A 10,840-nucleotide genomic window follows, 5' to 3' on the forward strand; every position below is an offset into this window, starting at 1 on the left:
ACGACGACGACGACGACGACGACAACGACGACGGCGACATACGCTTTCTATATTTCTTACTTTACGCGACGCATTATATCCGATCGCGAAGGTTTTCTTTGCTTTCTGCATTTTTGCTTTTTTTTTTTTTTCTTTCAGTCAGTTTTTCTACGTTTCTTTTCTCAGCCTCCTTCTCTCTCTCTTTTTTTTTTTTATATTCTTATTTACCTTTTTTTTTATTTACTTATTTATCTTACAAATAGAAAAAATATATCTATTACGCGATGGATTTAATATGAAATGAAGAATTTGTGTGTGGGTATATATCTTTGCATGTATATGTATGTGTGTGTGTGTGTGTGTGTATATATATTTTTTTTTTTATAAAGATAATTTGTTTAATATACTTTACGATGTTAAATTTGCCTAAAGATAATAACGAAACGTTTCATGATTATGAGATACTAACGAAGTTCTTACGGCATAAAATGCAAATTGGTTAGCAGTTACGTCGAATAAATGGCTGGATAAATGCATTGATATGGAGTAACAAAATTAACGTATATCTACGGTAGGATCGTTGGTATAGTAAAAAGCGTTGGATAAAGTGATATAAAAGCGCAAATGCATTCGCAGGTATCGATAAATTTCTACCTTTAAAGGCATGAGTTCATTTAATCAATAACATTTCTTTTTTCTCTCTCTCTCTCTCTCTCTCTCTCTCTCTCTCTCTCTTTTTCAATAAAAGCAAAGTACACTTGTTTACTTAAAAAATAGCTGTCATAGATAAATGGACGATATGGTCCTAGGAGAAGCATATGTAAATGTCATTCTTGCGTACGCGTGTAGGTAAAAAAAGAAGTAAAAATAAAAAAAAAAGGGTAAAAACAACGCAAATAAAAAAAATGCACGCAATGCGTTTATTTGAGTTTGAGTAAGGGAGACTGAATTTATTGTTATAAAGCGATCGTGTTTCATAGTGGTTCTCATGTCGACTTTAATAAGCAAAGAACGTAAGAATTATATTCAAGTGAAGTTAAAAGGAATCGTATATATTTATATGTACGTGTGTATATATATTTACATAGAAATGTATATATATATATATATATATATTTGTGTATGAATTTTGGTGTATCAGTGCTACTGGTAAATTAGTTGTACACGTGTACGTGAGATGCATCGATGCAATGCTGTTAAAATAGATGGCGAATCGAAACATTCTATAGAGGGAGAGATAGATAGAGAGAGAAAGAGAGAGAGAGAGAGAGAGAGAGAGAGAGAGAGAAAAAATAGAGAGAAAGAGAGAGAGAGAATCTCCATTCGATCCTACCCAGTTTCCATCTTCCGGTAAATTTATTCGTCGGATAAATCTGTACGGAAAATCGTCTAGCGTGTTTGCAAGGATGACGACGATGCCGTGTGAAAATTTATTGGTCTCGAAGTTGAGCGCTCGGAAGGGAAAGGGTTGACCTGCTATGTAAATAAAATTTACATGATAACAATTCAGTTATCCAGATTATGCCGCAACAACGAACGATTGCATTCTTAAATCGTGTGCATCCAAAACACGACGTCTTCTTCTTTTTCTTCCTTCTTCGTGTTCATTCATGCGTAGAAAAAAAATTCATGTTGATCCATCGACGAGTTAGTTCGTTGGTTCGAACTAAACGAAAAATGAAGGAAAGAATGAAAGAAAGAAAGAAAAAAAAAAGAAAAAAAGAAAGAGTAAAAGGAGATGTGCTCGGAGTAAGTGTTAAAAAAAAAAAAAAGAGATGGAGAAAGAGAGAGAGAGAGAGAGAGAGAGAGAGAGAGAGAGAGAGAGAGAGAGAAAGAGAAAAGAATCTCTTCCCATTAATTAGTTTTAAAGTAGATCAATGTGAAATATTTTTCATAATGGTCGAGCTTTTTCGAAAGCTTTGGCTTGGAAAACGTTGACGAGCGAAAACGTTTCTCATAAAAATGCCTCTTCCCTTAGCCGTCCGAAAATTTCAGGTCCTCTCTTTCCTCTCTCTCTTCGTTTTTACTATTTTTTTTTTTTTTTATTCTTACTTTTATTTTTTTTTGTATTTTGTATTTTTATGTTTTTTATTATTTTTTTTTATTTTTTTATTTTTTTCATTTAATCCCTTCGTTCCCTTTTCATAACCGACGATGCAAAAAATTTGATGCGCGCACGTGGCCTTTGCGCGTACGTTTACGCCTTTTTCTTTCTCTCTTTTCTTTCTTTGTTCTCTTTCTCTCTCTCTCTCTTTCTCTCTCTCTTACTTTCTTTTTTCTCTCTCTGCACTGTTCGATGACGATGAAAATGACTAAAAAAAATGCAGGTTTTTGTCGTCGGACCTCCCGCCTGCCTGGCTCCCAACGTCGCCGTCATTTTTATCGATTTTCGTGTGAGTAGATACGCCTCGTTATGGAGTTTCGAGAATACTTCGTATATACACGACTCGCAGTCCTGGCCAAATATAATAATCATCAATTCGAAAACGTCCACGGGATATTTATTGTTGTCAGATTTAATATACTCATCCTGACGTATTAATAAGAACGAAGCTTACGCTATTAATTCTTTTTTTTTTTATTTCTCCGTTTGTTAATAGAAAAATCGATAATTAATTAAAGGTACTGTGCGTTAATGAAATCGTCATTTTATATATATATATATATATATATATATATATATACGTATATTATTTAAAAAATTTTTATATATCCGATTAATATTTTATTGAAAGGTTCGACAATTTTAACGTCTCTATCAGAAATCATCTCAAAATAACTTCTATTGAAATCAGGACGATTGAATAGAAACACTATCGGATTATTAGAACTGTTTTTCAAAGGAATAATAGTCGTAACCCGTTTGAATTAATTGTTAAAGAAAATAGGGGTGGCTATCACAGTCCGTTCTTTGTGTTTTATTGACAGAATTACGTTTTCCGGGAACGGCCTTAATGCCGTACAAATGCCGGCCGACATGTTCATTCGTTCGTTCGTTCGTTCGTTCGTTCGTTCGTTCGTCCGTTCGTTCGTTCGTTCATTCGTTCATTTGTTCATTCGTTAGTATCGAACAAACTAACCTTCGTCGTCGTACGATCAAGACTACAGCTACACTAGTTACATATATCGTTCGTATAACGATCAACGAATATATCTCAATCACAGGGTAGCTGACGTTAAATCTGAAATGAGAACTACTATCGTGAGAAATACGCTACTCGGTTATATATATATATATATATATATATATATATATATGTATATGTATATATGTATATATATATAACCACGATCCTTCGATCAAGATATTTCTCTGCTTGAAATCATTCTACAAGGATAACGAGAGACTGAATTTAATTACTCGCTTGGTAATATCTCGTTATCGAGAGAAATAATCATCAGAACTTATTGCTTGATTATTCCGATAACGAATTTAACATAAACTAAGACGTCGAGTGAAATAAATAAATAAATGAATAAATAAATAAATAAATAAATAAATAAATAAATAAATAAATAAATTGTTACGTCGTCATATGCAAGAAAAAAAGAAAAAAAGAAAAAGAAAATAGTATAGAATATACGCTATGCAAGAAATTATCTATGTGTAAATAAAAATTAAAAAAAGAAAAAGTAAACGTAGAAAGAAAAAGTTAAATCATTTCGTTATATCCTAATTCGATATCTCTTCGTGTAGATCGAAGTCTAACGTGAAAATTGGTATAAAGGGTCGATGGCTCGTTCATAATCGACTTCCCCTTTTTAAGAGGAATACGGTGAAAGATTCTTAAAGGATAACGAGCGTGAAAAGGAGAAGAGAAAAGAAAGATAGAAAGATAGAAAGAAAGAAAAAAAGGAAGAAGAAAGAAGGAAGAAGTCGAAGAAGATAAGAGGAGTCGTGTTGAGTGGGTGGATAGGAGTGGAGGGGAGGGAGGGGGTAGCGTAATGTCGGCCATAGTGACCTTTTATCTTCGAAATATAATGCACCTTGCCGTCGTTATCCAACTTTGAGTTTTCTCTCTTTCTCTTTCTCTTTCTTTTTCTTTTTCTTTTTCTTTCTCAGTTTTTTCCAGAGTATCTCTTTCTAGGAAGATATGAGAGGGTTGCGGAAAATGAGGCCGAGAAAAAGTGTTAGGGAAATACGAAGATGTGTTAAGGAAATCTCGTGTTCTTTTTCCGACGATAAAGGATTGACGTTGACGCTTGAGTCATCGGAATCATTTTCAAGGTCATTGATTTTTCTTAAAATCATTACTCCGCGACGACGTATAATTCGTTGAAAAATTAAATTCGATACGAAAAAAAAAAAAAAAAAAAAAACGAACGAATGAACCGCGTTAGAGCCAAACTCTCGATCATACCATTTCTCTCGGTCGATTCAATTCCCAGATACCGTATCACTTTGCGGTTTTCCTTAGCTAAAAATTGTGGTCGAATTGGGTTTTTGTTTGTGGGATATGGGAGATCGCATGCGTGTTCTCGAACCGCGCGAAATATACAAATCGATTCGCGGCTTCGGTTTGCTGCCGCAAACGAGTTATTTTTTTCTCTTATTTATTTATTTTTTTTATTATTTATTCTTTTCTTTTTTGTTTTTATTTTATTTTATTTTTTTTTTAATACATAGACCTATAATCAGATTATCACGAAATCATTAATGAATATCGATAATTAATTCTGTGGTCTATGGGATCGTTTACTTTCGACTACTTTTACCTCACTCGGAGAAAGGTGTTTCTAATCGTTAGCCGTGAAGTTGTTTCATTTATCACACTTGTGAAGTTGATAAATGTAAAGAATGTTAAACTGAGCGAAGTAACTTTTCAGTGAAAGTTCAAGATCCAATTGGCCTCCTTTCGTTTGTTTCACAATTTTCCGCGTTACGTTTAATTAAAGTTAACGTCGCATCTCCCGATGCACGTTGCATCATCGACCGATCGCACGTGGCACGAAGAAGAGAAATCTTTTTGAATCTGTGGAGGTGTCGCTCGGTGTTTCTTCGCCCTCTGTTGCCAACGGTTGATATTAAAGATTTTCTAATTTGATATGTTCAGAAGTCGGTAAGATAGGACACTATGTTATGTTTATTCAGAGAAAATAATTGGACAATGGTTTATCAGTTTTAAATTCGAGTTATTTCTTTCTCTTATTCTCTTTTTTTTTTTTCTGTAAACAATACAAATTTCGTTTGCGTGATACTTTAAAGAAAAAAAGAGAATTTAAAAATGTAAAAAAAAATGCATAGTTTCAATTTTTCCATCGGTTGGTAACCACGAAAATATGGTATGATATTACAGGTTTCTGCATTACTACTTATGGTAAAGTGAAATTGAAACTGATTGTTCCAACAGACGGTAGATGGGAGCAGTCGTGATTAAAACAGTTTGACGATCGATAAGACCGACTAGTTCTGCAATATGGGAAGAAGGGAAAGCACGAAAACCTACCTACCTTAAATGATCGATTTTTTAGACTCTGCCTTTGTGTTCGTTGTTTGTTCTGGAGTTTCTAACTATACAGTATAGATGGACGCTATGTTTTCAACGAAAACACATAGTATACATTATTCTAATTAGTATAGATTATTGCAACAATAGAAATAGATATTTATCTATGTATATTAAGTACTGCGACGCACTGATAAAGTTATTTTGGATATTTCTCTCTCGTTATTACTATTATTTTGATATACTTTTATATTTCTATTATCTTAAAAAACAAATTAGTTCACCTGAGAACACAGTAGTAGAAAAATGTCATCAAACGATTACGTAAAAAGCTGTTTGATTACAGAGGAATCTTATCGAAACAGTAATATCGTCTATGATAATAATCGAACGAGAAAAAGAGATAAAGTTCCATGCGAAATCATACAAAGTAAACTAATATATCAAAGGAAAGTCAAAGTTAGCTTTAGCAATTAATCATCATCGACTTGTGGTGTGAATATCGTCATCCTTAACGTCAATAATTTTACAATTAGAAACGTATTAGACACAACGATTAATCCATTCTTCGATCGTATCAATCGTATCAAAGCTAATTACGGAGATAATTATCATCAGAATTAAAGAGTATTCAGTATAATCGATTTCATCGTAGTATTATCACCATCATGGTCGTCCCTATATTTCGTGCTCTATCGGACAACGACTGTGTTACTCGTGTATGCTCGACATTAATATTTAAGTAGCTTGGACGAGGCGGTAAACCCGTGACAAACCCTAATTAGCGGCAACCCTTGGGAAAGGGTGAACTCAAGCGCCCATTCTAATTCAGTCGTCCCTCGTCCAACTTGTTTATGTATGCTTCTGTGTGTATAAATATATATATATATATATATATATATATGTTTATATATATATGTATGTATGTATGTATGTATAATATATGAGTACATAATGTGTCGTACATGCGTAGAAACGAGTAGCCGCCGCGTATGTACGTACGCATCGCGGCCGATACGCTCGATCGACGTATTTTGTGGGAATAAACACAGGCATGCGCACTCGTATTTACGAGGGTGGTCGAGGGATGAAACTAGACTCACGAGACGATTTTACTCCCCGTAGAACATAGCCTATTCGTTGGTCGATGCTCCCGATATCCGTCTATTCGACATATATATCTATCATGCGTGTACGTGTGTATGTGTATATATATATGTATATATATCGGGTGAATCACCGTAAAGATAAAACAGATGTTGTAAAGGTATCTCTTTTGCTTTTAATAAAATATATATAGAAAGAACAAAGTTCGTTTCGACAAAAGAAACGTGATATTAACAATACCTTTTCTTTTTTAAATTTCATTTCTTTATATTTTATTCAATCATATATACGTACGAATGCAAAAAGACATTATATTCAATTATTTCACGCGTTAGATTCTTCATCGTGTTATTTTTCTTTTCTTTTCTTTTTTTTCCTTTCCTTTTTTTTTCATTACCGTTGTTTTCTTTTTTTTTTTTTAATACAATTTCCAAGATCTAATTGTAACATTTAAATGGCTCACTCGATATACGTAATGCATGCATATATGTACGTACGTACTATCTATAACTGTACTTACTCATACGTATGTACATATGTATATGCATTTGTAAACGTATCTCTTTGTGAACATGCATATGCATTCAGGGATAGAATCGAGATGGATCAGGGGAGACACAGGGTGATAGCTGTTGCTATCGAATCGTGGCCGTTTATCGTCTTTCGCGGTTGGATTGTCCCGTAGCAAATGTTGTCTCTTCATTAGATCGATTAACGGTAATCGGATGTTTTTTCTGCTTTTATTTTATTTTTTACCCTTACAGCAAAAATATATATATATATATATATATATATATATATATATATAACTTGAACGATCGCGTTATCAATCGAGGGAAACTCTCTTGGCTTCTTTCGTAACGTTTCCCCTTATCAGGAAAACTTTTTGAAAAGCTCTTTTTGAGACGGTCACGTTGATAAGCTTTTAAAGTGCTTTTTATCTGATTCCTTTTGTTATACTTTTCCAGTCGATGAAAACTCGGTCTTTACGATATATTTGTGTGTGTTCATATATCGTAACACATGTGAGGTACTTACGTGTATATTTCTACGTATATATGTACATACAAGCTTTTTTAATTCCTTTTTTCTTTTTCTTTTTCTTTTTTTTTTAATTTATTTCTTTTTCAAGTTTTATATATATATATATATATAAATATTTTTTTTATAAACAGATAACGATTTTAAAACGATATATAACAATCAAATTTGTCGAATTATTTCTACGTAAAATAATTATTCTTTTAGTTTGTCTGTTTTATTTTGTTTATTTTTCTATTGTATATTATCTATACTGCGAGGGTGATGAAGAAACGTAAATATAAACGAACCCTCCAAGCTATTTGGATCATCTTAGGGAACAAAGTTATTCTATTTAAGATCATAGATGGATAAACATGTCAAATTTATAAAAGCTTTCGGAACCTCAGCGTAATAATTATTACGTTGTTTGTGATAATAAACAAATTTTACTTCTTTAATATTATTTCTTTGAAAATATACAAAAATTTTTATATTTATCTATCTATCTATCTATCTATATAATTATCATTTATTTATATCAGTATTATACTTTTAAATATCATTAATATATAATTATAATATACAAAATTTGATATATATATATACATACATGTATATATATATGTTAAATAATGATAAATAACCATTTATTATTATTATCTATATTATTTTATTATTTTTATATATTCTACTATTCTATTATGTTTATGTAAAATATCTTTATTTGAAAATAAAGAAATTCGATAGCTTGTAGAAATAAATGGAATATTTCAAGTGCATATACAATTCTTTTCGAATTTCGATAAGAGTTGTATATTTCGGAACGATATTCGACATATTTATTTGTAAAGTAACGAGTGAGAGAGTCGGTATCCTTTCTCAGAATCCGGCGCGTCATTCGTTGCTCTAATTCCACGGTTACTACGATACATTTTTACCCTCCTTTCCCTCTTGTTTTTTTCATTGCTAACGATGCTAACGAGCAGCATCCACTCTAGAAAGTGCTGCTTGGTATTAGCATTACTCTCTTGCCTAGCCTTGCGGTAATAATTACATGCAAATATAAACAATTACTCTCTTGGTCGAGCGACTTAGTCTTTCTCTCTCTTTCCTCTCCCCCCCCCCTCTCTCTCTCTCAGTATTTACAACAACACACAAAGTATCATTCGACGAGTTGTGTTCATCGAAGCGAGTATAGCAGATTATCATCGTTCTTTCACGTTGAATATCTATACAAGGACAATTAATATGATCGACATGTTTTAGTGCATATGTATGTGTGTGTATTTATGTATATACATCAAAGTATATAAAGTTTCGAATTAGAAGAATCTTTAATGAGTTACATCGAAGAAAAGTTTACTTTGCGAATGATTAACAAGCATAGTTCTCTCTCTCTCTCTCTCTCTCTCTCTCTCTTTCTCTCTTTCTCTTTTGTCACTTTAAAATACTAATAATTCTAAACTTTGCACATATATACTCGTGAGCTATTACAAAGTAGGATTTTCAAGACGGTCCTCCACACAGCAGGTAAATACGAGATCCGAAGTTGGGTTTAATGGCTCTTTTAATCGATGCCTGCGATTACCTTCTAGTAACTTTAGTGATATATCAGGAACCGCTATGGATTACCAGATAATTCTCTCCTCCATTTCCCAGATTGCATACGTACATATTAAATTATAGTAAACACTGTACATTTATTGGCGACTTATTATATACTGATTATTATTATCGATCGAATCCTCTCACTCAATTTTTTTGTTTCTTTTATTATTACGTCGATAAAAGAATTTTTTCAACACGATTATGGGAAAAGTTATACCATTATTTGTACTAATCGAAAAATATGGAAAATTTTCGTGTATACGGTCAAAAATTAATGGCTATTAATTGAAAGGAAATTTGAGAAGCATAGGAAACATAAAGAAACATAGGTTAATGTAAAATTTATTTATGTTTACTTATAATTATTAATTATAAGTAATTATTAATTTAATAAAATTAATTTAAATAAAAAACAATAAAACATAAAATAAACTGACTTTATCAAAAATTCATTCGTTTATATACATGCATACGTACATACACACACACATACATACATACATATATACATGTATATGTATATGTAGATAAAATACGAAGTTATTTATTAAATAGAATAAATATAAAAGATTCAAATGAAATTTTAATATCAAATACACAGATATTAATGAATTTTTTATTTTCGATGAATAAAAAATTAGAAAAAAATTCTGTTTTTTTTTTTTCTTTCTTTTTCTTCTTAAAATATAGATATAGAGTTAATAGAAGATACGTTGATGTATTGATTCGTAATTTAAGTTTGAGTTCGTGGATCGTAACTCTGTCATCGGACCAACCGATTCGTTTGACTCTATAGGCGTGTCAAGTCTGTCGTCTGACATTTTCAAATGTATATTGCGACGCTAAACGCGGATGGTTGGAGACTCTACGGTGCGAGACGAGTGCATTGTTCCGCGATAATCTATTGTTTAATACGTCGTTTCTCCCCTCTCTTATACACACACACATACACACACACACACACACATACACAGATATTATTAAATCCGCAAACATATATATATACACACACACACAAACACTTGTACTATACGTACGTGTATGTATAATATTTGGTTTAGTTATGACACTGTCACATTAATTAAAAACAACGAATTTGTTTTTTTTTTTTTTTCGAATTAATCTTTTTCTAGAAATGAATCATACAAATTTTGTCGCATTTATTTTCAAAGAATTATACGAACTTTAATTGATATTTTTTTTCTTTTATTTTCTTTTCTTCTTCTTCTTTTTTTTTTTTTTTTGGTTCATAGTTAAAAAGAAACGAATCGAAATTGAAGATGAAGATTTAGTCGAAACTATTTGGGTTATTTGTTACAATTTCTTTTTTCTTTTTTGTTTTATTATTATCGAGTTGGTAATATGCAGGAGAAAAAACATTTTCGAAGAAATCATGTTCGAGTATACGGTGCTGACTTCGTTGTCAGTATTGTATCCTGTTACAGGTTGCTATTGATCAAAGATTGGACTTTGTATAAGCCAAGTGATGTACGAGGACACGTGTTAAGCTTACAGTTTCACTTTGCTTTGAATCTTGATATGGTGTTTCTATTATGTGACTCTATATATATATCTATACGTATTTATATATAAATATATGTGTATGTGTGGATGCGTGTACATGTATATAAGAATGTGTGCTTTCTACGTTCGTTACATAAGCGAAATTCTTTTTC

At 31.8% G+C, this 10,840-nt stretch overlaps 1 long non-coding RNA gene across 1 annotated transcript in view; it reads left to right on the forward strand.

Moving 5' to 3' along the window:
• Positions 1–6,332, forward strand: part of LOC122627311 — a 9,217-nt gene extending 2,885 nt beyond the window's left edge. The window contains exon 3 of the long non-coding RNA XR_006326831.1: positions 5,830–6,332. This is a non-coding gene — a long non-coding RNA (uncharacterized LOC122627311). The remainder of the gene's footprint in view (positions 1–5,829) is intronic.
• The last annotated feature ends 4,508 nt before the right edge of the window (positions 6,333–10,840 follow it).

Source organism: Vespula pensylvanica, chromosome 2 (assembly GCF_014466175.1).
Source record: "Vespula pensylvanica isolate Volc-1 chromosome 2, ASM1446617v1, whole genome shotgun sequence".
Classification (NCBI taxonomy): Eukaryota; Metazoa; Arthropoda; class Insecta; order Hymenoptera; family Vespidae; genus Vespula; species Vespula pensylvanica.